Source organism: Bos indicus x Bos taurus, chromosome 7 (genome assembly GCF_003369695.1).
Source record: "Bos indicus x Bos taurus breed Angus x Brahman F1 hybrid chromosome 7, Bos_hybrid_MaternalHap_v2.0, whole genome shotgun sequence".
NCBI classification, from domain to species: domain Eukaryota; kingdom Metazoa; phylum Chordata; class Mammalia; order Artiodactyla; family Bovidae; genus Bos; species Bos indicus x Bos taurus.
Window position 1 is genome coordinate 53,508,745 of NC_040082.1, and position 16,520 is coordinate 53,525,264.

The 16,520-nt window shown below is 43.7% G+C and overlaps 1 protein-coding gene across 2 annotated transcripts in view; it reads right to left on the reverse strand.

Moving 5' to 3' along the window:
* Nucleotides 1-637: 637 nt before the first annotated feature.
* SH3RF2 (SH3 domain containing ring finger 2) overlaps nt 638-16,520 on the reverse strand; it is a 148,779-nt gene continuing 132,896 nt past the window's right edge. For both annotated transcript variants that reach the window (XM_027546082.1, XM_027546083.1), the window contains one exon: nt 638-3,638. The gene's annotated coding sequence lies outside the window, so the exon portion shown is untranslated. The remainder of the gene's footprint in view (nt 3,639-16,520) is intronic.

The window sequence follows — 16,520 nt, forward strand, 5'->3', positions numbered from 1 at the left end:
TTAAAATTAAGTTAATTAGAAGAAGAACATTAAGTAAATGATAATATAAATGGTTGGTGGATAGGGCAAATATTATGAAGGTGGTAAAACATGAATTGAGTGCTTGTATGTGCCAGGCACTATTCAAAGCACTCTACATATTTTAGGACATTTAATCCTTAATATTCCTCAGGAAACTGCTATTATAGTTCCATTTTCCAGACAAGAAGCACAGAGAGGTTAAGTACTTGCCCAAGGCCACACAGCTAGCAGGTGACAGGCAGTCAGACTCTTGAGGCTGTGCACTAAGCAAGCAGAGAAAGTTTCTGGCCAAGAGGCTGTCTTGGCCCCCTTGTGGTTTTACAAACCTGGATTTGTCCTAAGGAGGTGAACTCAGCCTGGTGAGCATGGAAAGGAAGTGTCACTCACTCTGCCTCCAGTCATCCCCTCTGAAAATAGGCAATTCCTGTCTGACAGAGTCACTCCTCTCCTCCCAGCCCTGCTTTTGGGTGTCCAGGGAAGCTGCCAGCAGCCAAAGCCCTTTGGGAACAATAAAAGGCTCAGTGTTGACATTTAATACATGATAAAGTACTCCCCTCTCCAAGTCAGCTACTGAAAAAAAAAAAAAAAAAAAAAACAGGCCTGAGGGATGAGTCTATTAAGTGAAAAATAAACCTCTTTTATTGTTTTGACCGAAAACACATACTGCGTTTCACAAGCTTATAGCTGGGAACAATATGAAATTCTGGCAAAGGAGACTGGGGTGACCTCTCCACTCTCACATGATGACCCCTCGCTGTGTGAAGAGTAGATGGCATATCGTGCACTGCCTATGGGCCCAGGGCTTCTCTCAGCTGTGGTCAGAGGTGGTTAGAGGTGTGAGTGAACCTCTCCACAAGGAAACCCCCCTCTACCCCCACCGCTTTCCCTTTGCTGCTGCTGATCAGCCTGGGTGGTAGAGCAAACTTAGCACTTCTTTAGAGCCACAAATCCAAAAAAGTAAAACTCTGGGCTCTAAAAGCATTGAGTTTGCCAATGAATCATGGAATATCAAACAATTAATACACAGATGGTTCTTTGAAAATGGATGGTGGAGAATTGTCCTGAAGCAAGGTGGCTTAAGGGCCATGACTTCTGATTTCCCCTAGAACTTGTCAAGTCCATGAAGAAAGAAATTTAAAAAATTTGTGCTTCCTTCTCAGGAGAAAAGTTATCCAACATCCAGTGTTTAAGTGAAAGACAACAACCTTGATCTTAAGCTGTCTATTTCCTTGGACTTACGAGACACTGTCAGTGGTACAAATCTGAGTTACCCAACAGTGGAGGCTTCTTCTATGTATTTTTCCTCTCACTAGAAAATTCCTTTTGATTTTCTAAGATACAAAATGTGGAAAGGATCTCTGATAACTCCTTGTGGGCAAACAACACCCATACATAAGCAACAGCCATTTCAAAGTAATCCATTCAGATCATTATAAATTACAAAACCAGAAAATAAACACATGAAACCCCACCACACCTTTTGGCTTTCTAGTGGCATATACTAACAAAGAAATAAGCTGCCAGCCCTGTAACTCTCTTTGTTTTAGAACAAAGATATGAAAAGTGTCCCTGGACCTATAAAATAATCTTTATAATATATTTAACATGTCTAAGGTTTATTTACACAATTGTTCATAATGACTAACATGTAATACCCCTTCTATAAACATTATTCACATACATATTACCTCATAAAGATTCTCTTTTGGTCTATTAAAAAACACTGTACTGAAAAAACAAGCAGAGACACAAGAGTCTATAGATTATCTGCTGATATTTCCATGGAAAGGTGAAGTTTTCTCTTCTGTTTTCTCTTTCTTCTTTTTTCCTCTAAACAATACCCGCTCCCTGACCCAATATAAGAAGCAACAATTCCAGAAGATGAAACTCAGAACTAATGATTAGCAAATTATTCTCAGGTGGATTTCTGGCCTGACCTCATTCTAATCACTCAAATTCATCTGAATCTGCCTCCTCATACCTCCACCACTTTTGACTCATGGCCATTTGAAATCTATATTCTGAAGCTGACAGTCCAGAGATGAAAACTTTAGGGAATGGGGGAGCTTTTCTTAAGCTTCTGAATTTGGGTGGGAACAAATCAGGTTCTTTAATTTGTGCTTTGGGGAAAAAATATCTGTTTTACTGGCTAAGCAGGTTCAAAGAAAAAGCTAAATCTTCATGAAACCCTCCATGAAACTGTAAGCTGTGAAAAGATTCCAGAGATGAAAAAACAGCATGTGTAAATATTGGGAGTGGTGCTTTCTTGCTGTTCTAAATGTGAGAGGCAGAGGCCAGTCTGCTGCTGCTGCTGCTGCTAAGTCGCTTCAGTCGTGTCTGACCCTGTGTGACCCCATAGATGGCAGCCCACCAGGCTCCTCCATCCATGGGATTTTCCAGGCAGGAGTACTGGAGTGGGGTGCCATTGCCTTCTCCATGGCCAGTCTAAGAAGAAGCAAATCTGAATGAGAGAGCCTTGAGGACATATTTATAATTACCCAACGTGAACTAATATTTTTTGGGAATTAAAAGTTGTATTGTTTTCCCCAACTCAGTTTATACAACTTGCTTTTGTGTGCACAGCTTGCCTATACCTAACGTTTTGGCATATCATCTATAAAATTAAAATTCCTCCCAACTCTGACATTCTATGAGTGCCCTGAAAAGTGAAGTCATTGAAACCTATCTATAGGTGAGCTGTAGGGCTTCATGGTTATAACAAGTAGATTCCAGAATCTGAAGGCAGCATCTCCATATTCATTGCTTCCAACTCTAAACAGCAGCCAACCAAACCCGAATTCACACCAGAGAAAATGGAACCAACATTTAGTCATGGTAGTTGAGAGAAAAGAGATGACTGACAACTGGTGGCACCCTCACAGACCATGTGTGAGAAGGAGCTGTCATTACTGCATTAGCCTTTCTGTGGTCTCATTGTGCCTCTTGCCTCCTCACTTACCTTTTGGCAGGTAAAGCCAATGCTGTGGGGTTTCTAACAAAAACTCTCTGGATCAGAAAGTATCAGGGTGAAAAGACAGAATGGAATTGGAATGGAAAAGAATGCAGATGTGGTAGAGTGATGCAGCGTGTGTGGTCAAGGGAGGAGGTGAAGGCTGGGGACATTGTGAAGAAACCCTGGCCTCTCTGGCTTGAACACCTGAGAGGAGAATATGATACCACCCCCCTGTATTGCTCTAAACCGAGCTGGAGTGACAGGCTAGACACAACTCTGGGAGGCATTTGATGTCTGGTCTTTTCATTTGTCGGTTAGGTGCCAAGGTGTGAGAAATTGGCAAGGGGAAATTTGGCTTTGACAGCAGAACAGAAAAACAGGAGGGCCCAGAGTCTTGTGTAACCTGTAATGTCACATGGCTTGTGTGTTTCCTCCAGCCTGGCCCACCAGCCATTGATATTGTGGGAAGACAGATTTACTTTTTCTCCTATTCCCCTTCTGTCTTGGAGGCCAGCCTATTGGTATTCCTGTACCGTCCCTGATGTCCAGGGAGTATCACATGGCCCAGAACTCTGCACCGAGGAGTTTCCATCCAAGCAGACGGTTTGTTCTCTTCAGTATCCCATTATTACTACTCCTCCAAGGAAGATTTCCAAGGCGGGATCTGTGAAGGTGAAAAGGATTTCAGAATCTATTGTGTGTAAATGCAGCCCAGTTCCAACTACAGTTCTTTAACAATTTTAAGTAGTTTGGGCAGGAATATGTCTTTTAATTTCACAAGAGAGATACGGTGTTCTCCATTCATCATATCAGGAGACACATACTCTCTATTTTCCCATTTCTGTGGATGCTAACTTGATCTTTGGGTTAAGGTGGTTGTTTACATTCTTGATAGCATTCTCCACTATCAAGTTGTTATTTTCCATTTTTAGATTAATAAGTATCTTTGGAGGAGATACTCTGAGCTCTTCAGGCTTTTACCCACTACTTTTAATATCCATGAGTGACTCTTGCCCAAGCCAGTGGCTACTGTAGTGGTTACCAAATGGTGATTTTAAAAAAAAATTCCATCATTCCTTCTATATTTTGTAGCTGGGACTCTACTGTCAGGAAGAGCTCTTCCTTCTCTCTCATTACTCTATGTATATAGTATAGACTCAAGGATTCCTATTTGATTACTTGTAAGGATTATTATCCATTACTGCCAAAAATGAACAATCGGATCTATTGATGAAGAAATGCCAGACAAACCCTAATTGAGAGACATTCTCTAAAATAAATGGCCTATGTTCTTTGAAATGCCAGGATCATAGCAGACAATGACTCAAGGAACTGTTACAGATGAAAAGAAACTAAAGAGACAAATGTGTGGTCCTGGATGGTATCCTAGACAGGACATTAAAACCTTTATTCTCTGTAAAGGAATAGGACAATTGGATAAGAGCTGTAGATTAGTTAATAGTGCCATATCAATGTTAATTTCTTGATTTTGGAATTATATTGTGGTTAGGTAACATCCCTGTTTTTAGAAAATATACACTGAAATATTTTAGGGGAAAATGAACATTTTTAGCTTGCTCTCAAATGGTTTGGAAAGATTATATATATAATTTATATTAAATTTTAATTTGACATTTAATTAGTATATATGTATATACATATTTAAAAGAGAGAGGGTCAAAACATACATAGGAAAATGTTAATATCTAGGGAACCTAGTAATGAAGGGTATACAGGAATCCCTTGTACATTTTTAGCAACATTTCTAGATATCGGAAATTATTTCAAATAATTTAAAATTCACAAGGCCTCAGAAGTTCTCCAAAGCCTGAAATATTGTATTTTGATTTCCAAACTCAACCTGCATCCCTATCACCCCCACACATGTGGCCAATGTCCTCCCCTCCCTGTGTGTCCCTTGGGGCCTCTTCTCTTCTTGAGCACATTCAGGAGGAAGTGCAACCAACACTTCTGGCTTTCCCTTGTCCAGGTGAGGGCAGGTGGTTTGGATGGGCATCACAGGAGCTGGCTGCTCTCTACGACTTTGCTGCCAGTGCTTGGCTCTTGGCCCTTCTGAATGCAAATGAAGTCCCAACTGACTATGCTGAAGGGGGACAGGAGAAAACTAAGAGGGTAATGGGAAAGTGGTCCCAGGACATTGAGAAAGACTTGTTTTCTAAAAGACCCAGGCTCAGGGTTTGTCCACAAGTGAGTTCCACGAAAACCCAGTAAAACAGGAAATAAGTAGGAGAGGGAATTTTCCATCTCCTGTCCAATGTCTTTCCTTTGGAGCCTGATTTCTTTTCTATCCAAGGACTCCTGCTGATTTAACAGGCCAGTTTTCTCTTTGGGGAAACTTTAGTGATGATCACAGCCTCACTCTTTTCAGGGTGACATTGCAAGCAAAATTTATGGGAAACAGCAATCTGGGGAGTCTGACTCGAACTCCCAACCCTCGAAAGGCCAAACTATGATTTGTTGTTACAGAGACAGAGTGTACTGAAGGAGGCTGAGCTTTCAAGCAGGCAGCCACATCTGGGCTAACCACTGAACTTCTTTACCCTCTCAGGGCCTGCCAGTGAATTACGAGCCTTACTCCTTTGTTGACGTGCTTCACTCTCCATAACAGCAGGTAAGAGGCATGAGGGGCTTAATGGGGTTGCTTCCTATTGAGAGGGAGAAGCAGGCATAAATACAGAGTCTGCCTCCCATCAAGATAATAAGTTACACAGGATCTGGAGTTACACTGCCTCCATTGTCCACCCCCAAATGTGGGCAGGAGTTTCAGCTTGCTGTTCACAACTTTTATTTATTATTTAAAAATTTTTTTATTATTATCTTTTTTGGCCATGCCATACAGCAAGCAGGATCTTAGTTCTCTGACCAGGGATTGAACTCATGCCCCCTTCATTGGAAGCACAGAGTTTTAACCACTGGATCACCGAGTAAGTTCACAACTTTTAGTCCTTAAATGGGAAAGTGCCTGTGTTAGTCATATCCTGCTTCTTTTATCTTTGCCTAAGTGGGTACCGGCTCTGATGCTGGGCACCTGCCTTTAGAGATGGGTCAACCCATAGCTATCGCAGTGGGCCCAGAAATGACTGCTTTGGTCTGCACATCAGGCCTGACATCAGCAGCTGGGGGCATATCCCTCTGAAACTGCAGGTAAGGTGATTTGAGTTGACTGCTTCTTGATCTCAAGGGAGTAGTAGCGGTTTGTTAGCTCTTTAAGTACCTTTATTGTGATGTAGCATTTCTGAGAGTCAGCACAGGGACAGGGTAGTGATAGGAAACAACTGCCAATGGAGGGCTGACTGCCACATGAATCTGACCTTCGGGTTGTGCTAAGTGATATAGAAAGAACTTCCACTCTAGGATCCACTGACATCTTAATAAACACCTCAAAATCCCATCAGTGGCAGGAGGTGTGAATTTACCTGTGGCTGGCATTGTGCTGTACCGGGTAGCAGCTCATATCAGTCCTGTGTCTACAGGCCAGGGGCTTTAGGATTGGCAGGTGATGATTCTTTGTTTATTAAGTGATCAGGGGACAGGTCTATTGAAGTAGAAAACCCTGGTGTCTGCAGGAAAACTTTGGTGTCTCATCTTAAATGAGGTGGCAAGCAGCTTCCAGTGAACACTAGAGTCCAATTGCCTGGCTTTATTCCCAAGCTCCACCAAGTCCCAGCTGTGTGACCCCATGGAAACGATTTAATCTCTCTAGGTCTTAGTTTCCTTATCTGTAAAATGGACATAGTGATAGTGTTTACTTTGTCTGGTTATGGTGAGATTTTAAAATCAGTCAATATATCTTTTTTTTCTCTCATTGCCATGGCTAAGACTTCCAGAACTATGTTGAGTAAGAGTGGCAAGAGTGGGCACCCTTGTCTTATTCTAGAAAAATGGTGCTGATGAACCTATTTTCAGGGTAGAAATAGAAATGCAGATGTAGAGAATGGCCTTGTGGGCACAGTGGGGAAAGAAGGTGGGACGAAATGAGAGAGTAGGATTGACATATACACTACATATATCTGTGTGTAAAACAGATAGCTAATGGGAGCTCAGCTCTGTGCTCTGTGATGACCTAAAGGGGTGGGATGGGGGGGTGGGAGGCTCAAGAGGGAGGGGACATATGTATACCCGCGGCTGATTCACATTGTTGTACAGCAGCAACCAACACAACACTCTAAATTAATTATCTTCCCATTAAAAATAAAAGATGAAAATTTAAAAATATCGGTCAATATAAGTAAAGCACATAAAAGAGTGTCTGGCACAAGGCAGGGGATCTGTCTCTCGTTATTGGCTCAAAAGTATTACTATAAATTAAGAGACCTCTTCAAGGTTATGTATTAAAATCCTGCTTCTTGATTATCTCAAAGAATGGAAAACCATACAGACCATTAAATGGATATAGACCATTAAACTGGCTCATGATCACACTCATTACTGGAGTTTCTTTTGCCTTAAAAACCTAAATAGACTTATTAAAATCTTATATCCTAATCAACAAAATGAAGATAATAGTAGCTCAGTATTTATTATACTTTATATGATTGTCATGAGATGGCCTCTATTATTCTTCTTACTATATAGATGAGAAAACTGAGACTCAGAGAGGTGAAATGACTTACCCAGAGTGACATAGTGAGTCACATTTGAGGTATAACGGGTGTTCTGATTCTATAGCCTGGGCTGTTCATTGCTATGCCAGAGAGAGGAGAGCCGAAAAGGGGGAAGGAGCTGGGGGTGGGGAGTGGGAAGGAGGAAAGGAGGGAAGGGGAGAGGGAGGCTGGCAACTGATAATAAGTATTCTTGGAATGAGTAAGTGGGCGTGGGAATTCAATAAACGTATCCTAATGATAACAAAGCAGATGACATTTCATGCCTTGTCTACATAATTCCAAACAACCATTTGACCACTTAGAAAAATGAGATTGCTTTTTGCGTGCTGCAGAGTCATGGCTTTAAAGAGCTGCGAGGGCCAGTCCCTTTGGAAGGTGAGTTTTTATGATCCTGCAGTCCTGGAATGCTAATACGTGATCCAAGCCCCTTGTTTGAGGGATGAAATGGGGCCGGAGAAAAGGGAAGCAAATTGCCTCTAAGTTTGTGGCATCTCCTTTAAGTTCATTCTTCCTGTGAAGATCCTTCTTGGCAGGAAAAGGGAGGATTCATTTATTCTCCAATTGTTCATTCAACACATAATTGATTGATGACCAAAAGTGTTTGATAAATGAATGACTTTCCTTGACACTTTGAGCTTGTTCCTGTTCATCTCGAAACTGTGCATGTCTGAGTTCTTCTCAGTCTTCGAATCTCAGGAATCAAGGAAGCTGGCTTCCTTGGAGAAACATTGTTGTCCACTCTACCTCATGTCACTCATACCTTCCAGTCATTGTCTGTCCCACCAGTTTGTTTCCTTCATAGCATCTGTCATATAGAAATAATCCTGTGTGTTTAATCATTTTCCATTTATTGCCCTTCATGAAGGCAGGAATATTACTTGCTTTGCTTTGTTCACTGTTGTGAAGTGTATGGAACAAAACCTCACACACAGTAGATGCTCAATCAATATTTGTTGAATGAAGATGAATGAATAAGTGAATGAGGTGACATTGATTTCTACCCAGGAAGAAAACATTCTGTGACTTTAAATGGAGATGGAGTGAGAGCTGGGATGTTGGCCTGGAGCCCCTTGGTCATAATGGCATGTCCAGCAGGGGTTTAACTAATCAGCACATACATTTCCTGAATTACAAAGTGTGCCAGGGACATTTAATTTCTGTTAATTGGCACCGAGGAGGAGGGGTTGTTATCAAAATCACCAGCCAGCTGAAAGCATGTCTGTGTCAGACCTGTTTGCAAATCACAATGGACATTTCATAAACCTTGTCAACCTTGTGAGGCTGCAAGTCCCCAGAGAGGCTGCACCAAGGTGCTCACTAGCTGCATTCAGGGTCATAGACAACCTTAAACTGCAGACCTTCAACAGATGGCAGGTAAGGTGTAGGGACAACCAGAAGACAAAGGACTGATGAGGGTTATGGCATGAGATGCTTTTAAAAATAACTGTCATATTGCCTCAACCCTGGCACCATTCACCAGCTGATCTGAAAAGTGAAAAGAACAAAGAAGCTGAGATTTTCTAGTCTTGCAGAGCCAGCCCCACTGCTTCCTTTCTGTGACCTTAGACAAGTGATTGATCCTCAGAGCCTCAGATCTGTTTGATCTATAAATAGGGGACAATAACACCCAACTCACGGGATTGTTGTGAAGGTTAAGTGCGAAAAGGCATGTAAATAGTCATGACAGCTAACGTCACAGAGTGTTTTCTATGAGCTGGGCATGGGGTTAGTGACTTCACGCCCCTTATCTCATTTAATCCCCACCTAACCATCAAAGAAAGCACAATTAGAACCTACATTTTACAAACAAAGGAACTAAAGGTTGGGAAGATTAAATGACTTCCCCGTGGTAATACAGGGAAGAAACGCAGTCTGGATTTGAATCCAGGTCACCTGACTCACAATGTTTGTAACCTCCCTGTAACAAGCTTCTAAGGCAGTGGCCCCCAACCTTTATTGATACCAGGGACCAGTTTCGTGGAAGATGATTTTTCCATGATTTAGGCGCAGGGGGATTGTTTTGGGATGATTCAAGTGTATTACATCTATTATGCACTTCATTTCCATTATTATTTGGGTTCCCTGGTGGCTCAGCTTGAAAAGAATCCATCTGCAATGTGGGAGACCTGGGTTTGATCCCTGTGTTGGGAAGATCCCCTGGAGAAGGGAACTGGCTACCCACTCCAGTATTCTGGCCTGGAGAATTCCATGGACTATAGTCCATGGGGTCACAAAGAGTCAGACATGACTGAGTGACTTTCACTTTTATTTCCACTATTATTACATCAGCTGTACCTCAGATCATCAGGCATTAGATAGATTCTGGAGGTTGGGGACCCCTGCTCTAAGGGATTAGACCAATACCTGGCATTTAGTACATATGTAATGAATGAATGGCAGCTAGAAGGATCTATTCTTATTCTAGCATTTCTCCTGATCTTGCCATCACGCCTTTGTCATAACTACAAAATTCACTACTAGGGTCCTTTTTGCACACCAGCACCTGGCCTATATGTCTCACTTCATCTTCCCAATTACTTTGTGAAGTGCTGATTATTGTTTTCACTCTTCAGATGAGTAAAGAAAGTCTCAGAGAGGTTAGTTAACTTGGTTCAAGATTAGACAGCCACGAAGTGGTAGGGCCAGGATCTGAGCCCAAGGACATGTGATTCTAAAACCCTGGTGGTTCCTCTCTATGTAATAGCCATTCTCCACGCTACCGTCTTTCAGAATCTCTTCCTGCTCAGTGGAGCTCTCCTGACAACTAAAACATTCCTTCTAGGACTTCCCTGCTGGTCCGGTGGTTAAGATTTTGCCTTCCAATGCAGGGGGTATGGGTTCGATTCCTGGTTGGGGAGCTAAGATCCCATATGCCTTGTTGCCAAAAAACTGAAAACACAGAACAGAACCAATATTGTAGTAAATTAAATATGTGATTTTGCTCAGTTGTGTCTGACTCTTTGCAACCCTATGGACTGTAGCCTGCCAGGTTCCTCTGTCCATGGGATTTTCCAGGCAAGAATACTGGAGTGGATTGCCATTTCCTTCTTCAGGGGAGCTTTCCAACCCAGGGATCAAACCCTGGTCTCCCTGATTGCAGGCAGACTACTGTCTGAGCCACCAGGGAAGCAATAAAAATAAAAAATGGTTCATATTAAAAAAAATAAAAACAAACAAAAAACCCCACTTCTTTATCACTCCTCTCTCGCACATCTGTCTGTTTGATCGAGACTAGCTCTTTCTTATACTCCATTTCTGAATTGTGCCTCTCTATGTATGTATGGGTAATAGCTACCGTTTATTGAATACTTTGATGTACTGCATACCACAACTGGGGCTGTACATGCAGAATCTCGTTTAATCCTTCTGAGAATCCTGTGAGGCGGAGATTCTGATTCCCATTTTATAGATGAAAAAGCAGGTTTAGGGAGGTGGTGTAACTTTTCTGAGTTGCTTTAGTCATTTGCCAAAGGAAACATAACTAGTAAGTGACAAGCTGGGACCAAACCCCAGATAATCTGATTCCAAAACCCACCACTCTAGCTATTATGTTTTGTTGTTTCTCCATATCTTGTTAAGTTCCAGTGGATTGGGAACACAGCTAGAATAGCTACCCCCAAATCCCTGTTGACTGATGTTTTAAAATTTAGTTCTTTACTGGTGGTTTCCATGAAGAAGGTCCAAATTATCAAATTTGCCAACCTAAAATGAATGTAAGCTTAAAAAAGAATTCAATTTATAAATAGAACGTGCAGGATGGAGTTTTTGGAAATGTGGTTCTGATATCTAAAAGAAGCCTTCCCTTCCAAACAGTATGATCCCCTCTGTCTGTCTGACCACTCTGTCCTTTGTCATGGAAGCTGCTGCCATCACTCTTGAATGGTGACTGCCATGTCTTTCTCAGGGAGTGTGGTCCTTTGGGTCTCTTCTAGACAGAGAAGAAAAACATCTCCCAGTGAACCAGGCAAGAATGGGGTGGGAATCCAGGTACGATCCTTTGAAGGTGATATTTATTTGAATTCCTCTTTGGTCCTTCAGGTGTTTTTGCTGTCTCCTTATGTTTTGATTCAAGCTTGCTTTTGCTAATTTGTGAGAGTCTCCTGACTGCAAATAGTTCTCACAATCCACTTGGATGGTCCAGGGAGGAGTCCTCATTTTCATGGGAAAGATGTTAGGATGGCTGTGGCCTCTAGGACATGTGTGGCCTACAGCAGTCAAACTCTGACATTGCAGATGGCCTTCATCAAGTCAGTCGGTCACACTAGCACAGTTTCTAATAGCATTAACCAAGGATACACAGAGTGGCCTTTGCAAATGTGTTTTGCCTTTCTCTCCAGGTCTTGGCTGGCATCGCTTTAGTCTTTACCAGACTGCAGCTCTTGTCCATCCAGCAGTGACCCTATTTGCATAATTACCTTGCATCTGTGGGTGTGTATTTACTCCCCCAAAGCAATTGCCTTTGAACTTTGGATAAATATCAGCATGGAACACTGGAAGATGTCAGCTCTGTGAGCCCTCTTGTTCCCACAGAGAAGATGAAAGTGGGGGTCATTTTGGAAATCATAACCCCTTCTTCTGAACTGTATATCATTTAGAGTAGGACAGGCAAAACCAGAAATAGACTGGTGAAGAGGGAGAGATCTAGAGACCGCAGAATGATCATCATGTTCTGATGTCAATGATCCAGAACCACATTGCAAGCTTTGGTTCTTTTTCAAGTTGGCTGTGTCTGGCCGCCCTTGCAGCAGGGGTAGATGTGCTTCTCAGATATCTCTGTACAGAATATTCTCAGTCACCTTCTTTCCCACCCCTACTTCTTGGTTGATAAGACCCCTAGACTTATTCTCTGGGAGGGCTTCACCCCGAGTTAAACCATCCCCCCACTCCCATCTCCATCTTCATCCCTGTGGTTTCTGCAGAACACACACATTTTGCATCCTCTCCAACTTCAACCATGTTGTGTGTTTACAGTTGCTACTGAAGAAGAGGGACATGATGACTTCTTTTTTTCTTTTTTTTTTAATGGATCTTTCTGGGTCATGGATTGAACTTACGTCTCCTGCATTGGCAGGCAGATTCTTTACCACTGAGCCACCAGGGATGCCTGGGACATGGTGACTTAAGATTAAGGTTTGGATTTAAGAGTTCTGGGTTCTAGTCCTTGTTACCGTGGACAGATCATTTGACCTCTGGGCCATAATTCTACTCTCTAAAATGGAATAACAGCAGTACCTGCCATCATAGGCTTGAGTAGGATTGGATGGCATGCCATATGTACAGTGCTTGGTACACAGCAGGTGCTCAGTAAATGGTAACAATTATCACTGGATGAAGAGTTAGTAGTCTCCCTTCCATTTCAAACTCATTATGTGACCTTAGTCAAGTTGCTGAAACATCCTGAGTCTCAGTTTCTTGATCTGTAGTCTGTGGACAAAGATAATTTTTCTCTGAGCATTTCATGCAGTTCTTGGAATAGTTTGGCAGCAGCAGCAAGATGTGTTTTAGTTTCAGAATCTGAGAAGCTACTCTGGTTTCTGCAGTTGGCTACCCAGAGGCTCCAGGCAAGGTGCAGAGGACAGCTGTGTTGAAAACCCTATATTCAAGGAATGTAGGCACAGTCACAGCCCATATTTTCCTTATTCAGGAGCAACAGGGTCTCCTAAAGCAGCTGTACTTGGAAGAATTCTTGTAAAAAACCCTTTAAACTCGAATGCCTCAAAACCAGACATGCCGGTGCATCAAAATCTCAAATCCCAGCAGTAAATCAAAGCGTTTGAGTCCCAGTGACAGAAACCAGATGGGAGTTTAAATATTCAGGCTGGTGTGTATGGCCTCAGGTTGCAATATCTTCTTTGACTAGTGTTTACTGAGTACCTCTATGAGTTGTGCTGAAAGCTCCATATGGTACATGAGTGGGATATATACATGGGAATGATAAACATGGGATTCAGGATAGAGGTTGTGAGGGAAGTGGGAGGTGGGGAAGGAAGGAATAACTGGGAGAAGCACACAGCAAGTTTCAATTGTTTTTTAAAAAGCTAGGTGGTAGATATATGGTTATTGGTTTCATGATCCTATATAATTATGTCTATAGAACATTTAATTATAAAAGGGGAGAAAAGCAGAAAGGAGCCCAAATCCAGAAAAGAAGTAGTAAGAAACACCATTCTGTGGGAGCCATATGTATTTTATCTATCCTGTTTACTGTATCCTCATTGCCTCTCCTAGAGCCTGGGCCAGGGTGCGTGGTGAATTAACTGCTGTTGGATGGATGGATGGGTGAATCTATAATGCTCCTCCATGTCCTCCATCCCATCATCTTTGATCCCACCTCTGCTGCCTTCCATTTGTCAAAGTGTAGGTCAATCGGCGGAAGGGCTTCCTGGGAACATTTTGTTTCTACTCTGGTCTAGGACACGATACTACAGCTTGGCAAACAGCAGATGGCTTGATCATCATTTAACATTGTTCTATTTCAGGGAAAATGTCCTTGTGAGCTTTATCCTTAATGACGCCAACCTGCTGTAAGGCTCTCTGGAGTTAATTCCCCCACTTGGTCTTACCTGTTTAGTGAGTCTTTTATGGTCACCTAAGAGGTTTCTGCAAGTGCTAACATTCTCTTCGCTCAACCCGAGGGGGAACTGGGGCCTTCACTCTCAAGACATAAGTGAGAGAAGTCTTGGTGGTAGCAGCTGCCGCCCCGGGAGGGCCCAGCTTGTTAAGCACGTGCTCCCAGCTGGAGAGGCCCTTGTTATCCTGCCTGCTTCAGCTGCTCACTCCCCGGGCAGGGAGTCAGACGCTGTGGGGCTGGCCTGTGTGAAGAGGCAGTGAGAGGATCAAGATGGGGGCTTGTTCATCTTGTTGAAGTAAAGTACGTGCTTCCTTACCTGCCTGTATGAGACCAGAGGAGCTAGGACACTGAAGTGCGTCATTTACACCTAGGAAACTCTTAGCTGAAAAAGACAGGTGAACAGGCATGTTCACCTATCCTCCAAGTCAGCTCCTTGCCTCAGCTGAGGGCCTACAAAGGCAAATGTTAAGGGCTGAACAGTGGCCAGGATGGGGGCCAGGAAGAGTGTTGGGCTTGATAGTAGTGCTCTCAACTTCTGAGTGACCTCTCTGAGCCTTACTCTGTAGAACAGGGTAACCAGACATTTCAGAATCAGTATGACATAGTGAAAGTGTTAGTCGCTCAGTCGTGTCTGACTTTTTGCGACCCTAGGCTCCTCTGTCCATGGGATTTCCCAGGCAAGAATACTGGAGTGGGTTGCCATTTCCTTCTCCAATGCATAAAAAGTGAAAAGTGAAAGTGAATTCGCTCAGTCATGTCCGACTCTTCGCAACCCCATGGATTGCAGCCCACCAGGCTCCTCCGTCCATGGAATTCTCCAGGCAAGAGTACTGGAGTACTGGTGCCATTGCCTTCTCCGCCAGTATGTCATAGGCACCAGCTAATCAGAATGAAGAAGGGTTTCATTGCTGCGGGTCTCAACTGCAGCTGGCCTTAGCTTTTGGATAGGAGAGCGATGGGGAGGACCTGGAGAAAGAGCCAGGGTGCAAGAGCGGGGAGAGGCCCTGAGGAGCTCAGAGAATCTATCATTCACCTATCAGTACAGGACACTTTCAATATATTGACAACCAGTGTGACCATATTCCTGCTGAATGTCAGAGCCAAATGTCAGCACTGCTATACCATTTAAGAAAGGTGAACTTTCTCTCATTTGTTATGTACCTCTGAATCACTTCGGAGAAGGCAATGGCACCCCACTCTAGTACTCTTGCCTGGAAAATCCCATGGACGGAGGAGCCTGGAAGGCTGCAGTCCATGAGGTTGCTAAGAATCGGGCACGACAGAGCGACTTCACTTTCACTTTTCACTTTCATGCATTGGAGAAAGAAATGGCAACCCACTCCAGTGTTCTTGCCTGGAGAATCCCAGGGATGGGGGAGCCTGGTGGGCTGCCGACTATGGGGTTGCACAGAGTCGGACACAACTGAAGCAACTTAGCAGTAGCAGCAGAATCACTTGGGGAGCTTGTCAAAAACACATATGCCTAAGTCCCCACCCCAAAACTACTGAACGGCATCCTGTAGGGCCCTGGCAGGGACCATTATGCTCTTGAGACCTGTGTGCCTGGATCAGCTGGTATCTGGGGACCCAGCTCTACATGGAAGGGGTTTAGAATGCTTCTGAGATGAAGTGGAGCACAGTCTGGAGGGGAACATGCCCAGTTCAGGTGCAGGTCATGTGAGTGAGTGAAACAGGCTGCTGCGGTCAAGGCAAATTGAAGAGCACGTGTCCATTTCACTGACATCTTGACCTTGACGCAGCTAACTCCGGATGGCTGCCCATCAGGAGTGCGGGCCTGACGTAGATGGACTTTCTGAACGTCCCAGGGAAGCTGGAAATCTGTGAGTCAGAAGTCAGTGATTTAGTTTGGCTTCTCACTGAGTCACAGGTGGGGCCATTGCTTTAAAATCTTCCTGTAGAAGCTCTGTCTATGGGAGGGGGTGGGGGAGCCGGTCACACGTGAGCCGGGAAGGAGACAGGCTTTAAGTGAGGACCTTGATGCTGTTTGTGTGCATGCTCAGTCACTCAGTCGTGTCTGATCTGTGCAACCCCACAGGCTGTAGCCCACCAGGCTCTTCTGTCCATGGGATTCTCCAGGCAAGAATATGGGAGTGGGTGCCATGCCCTCCTCCAGGGAATCTTCCTGACCCAGGAATTGAAGGTCTCTTAGGTCTCCTGCACTGGCAGGCAGGTTTCTTTACCACTAGCTGCTTACGGCAACCATTTCCTCAAGTGTGGTCCTCAGGGTCTGCCCTCAACTGGTTGCGCCCCTCCTTTGTCTCTCAGGTGTCCCCCACTCTGTGCCTGCCCACAGCAGCTTTCCTTGCACTGAGGTGTCAGGGCTGATCAC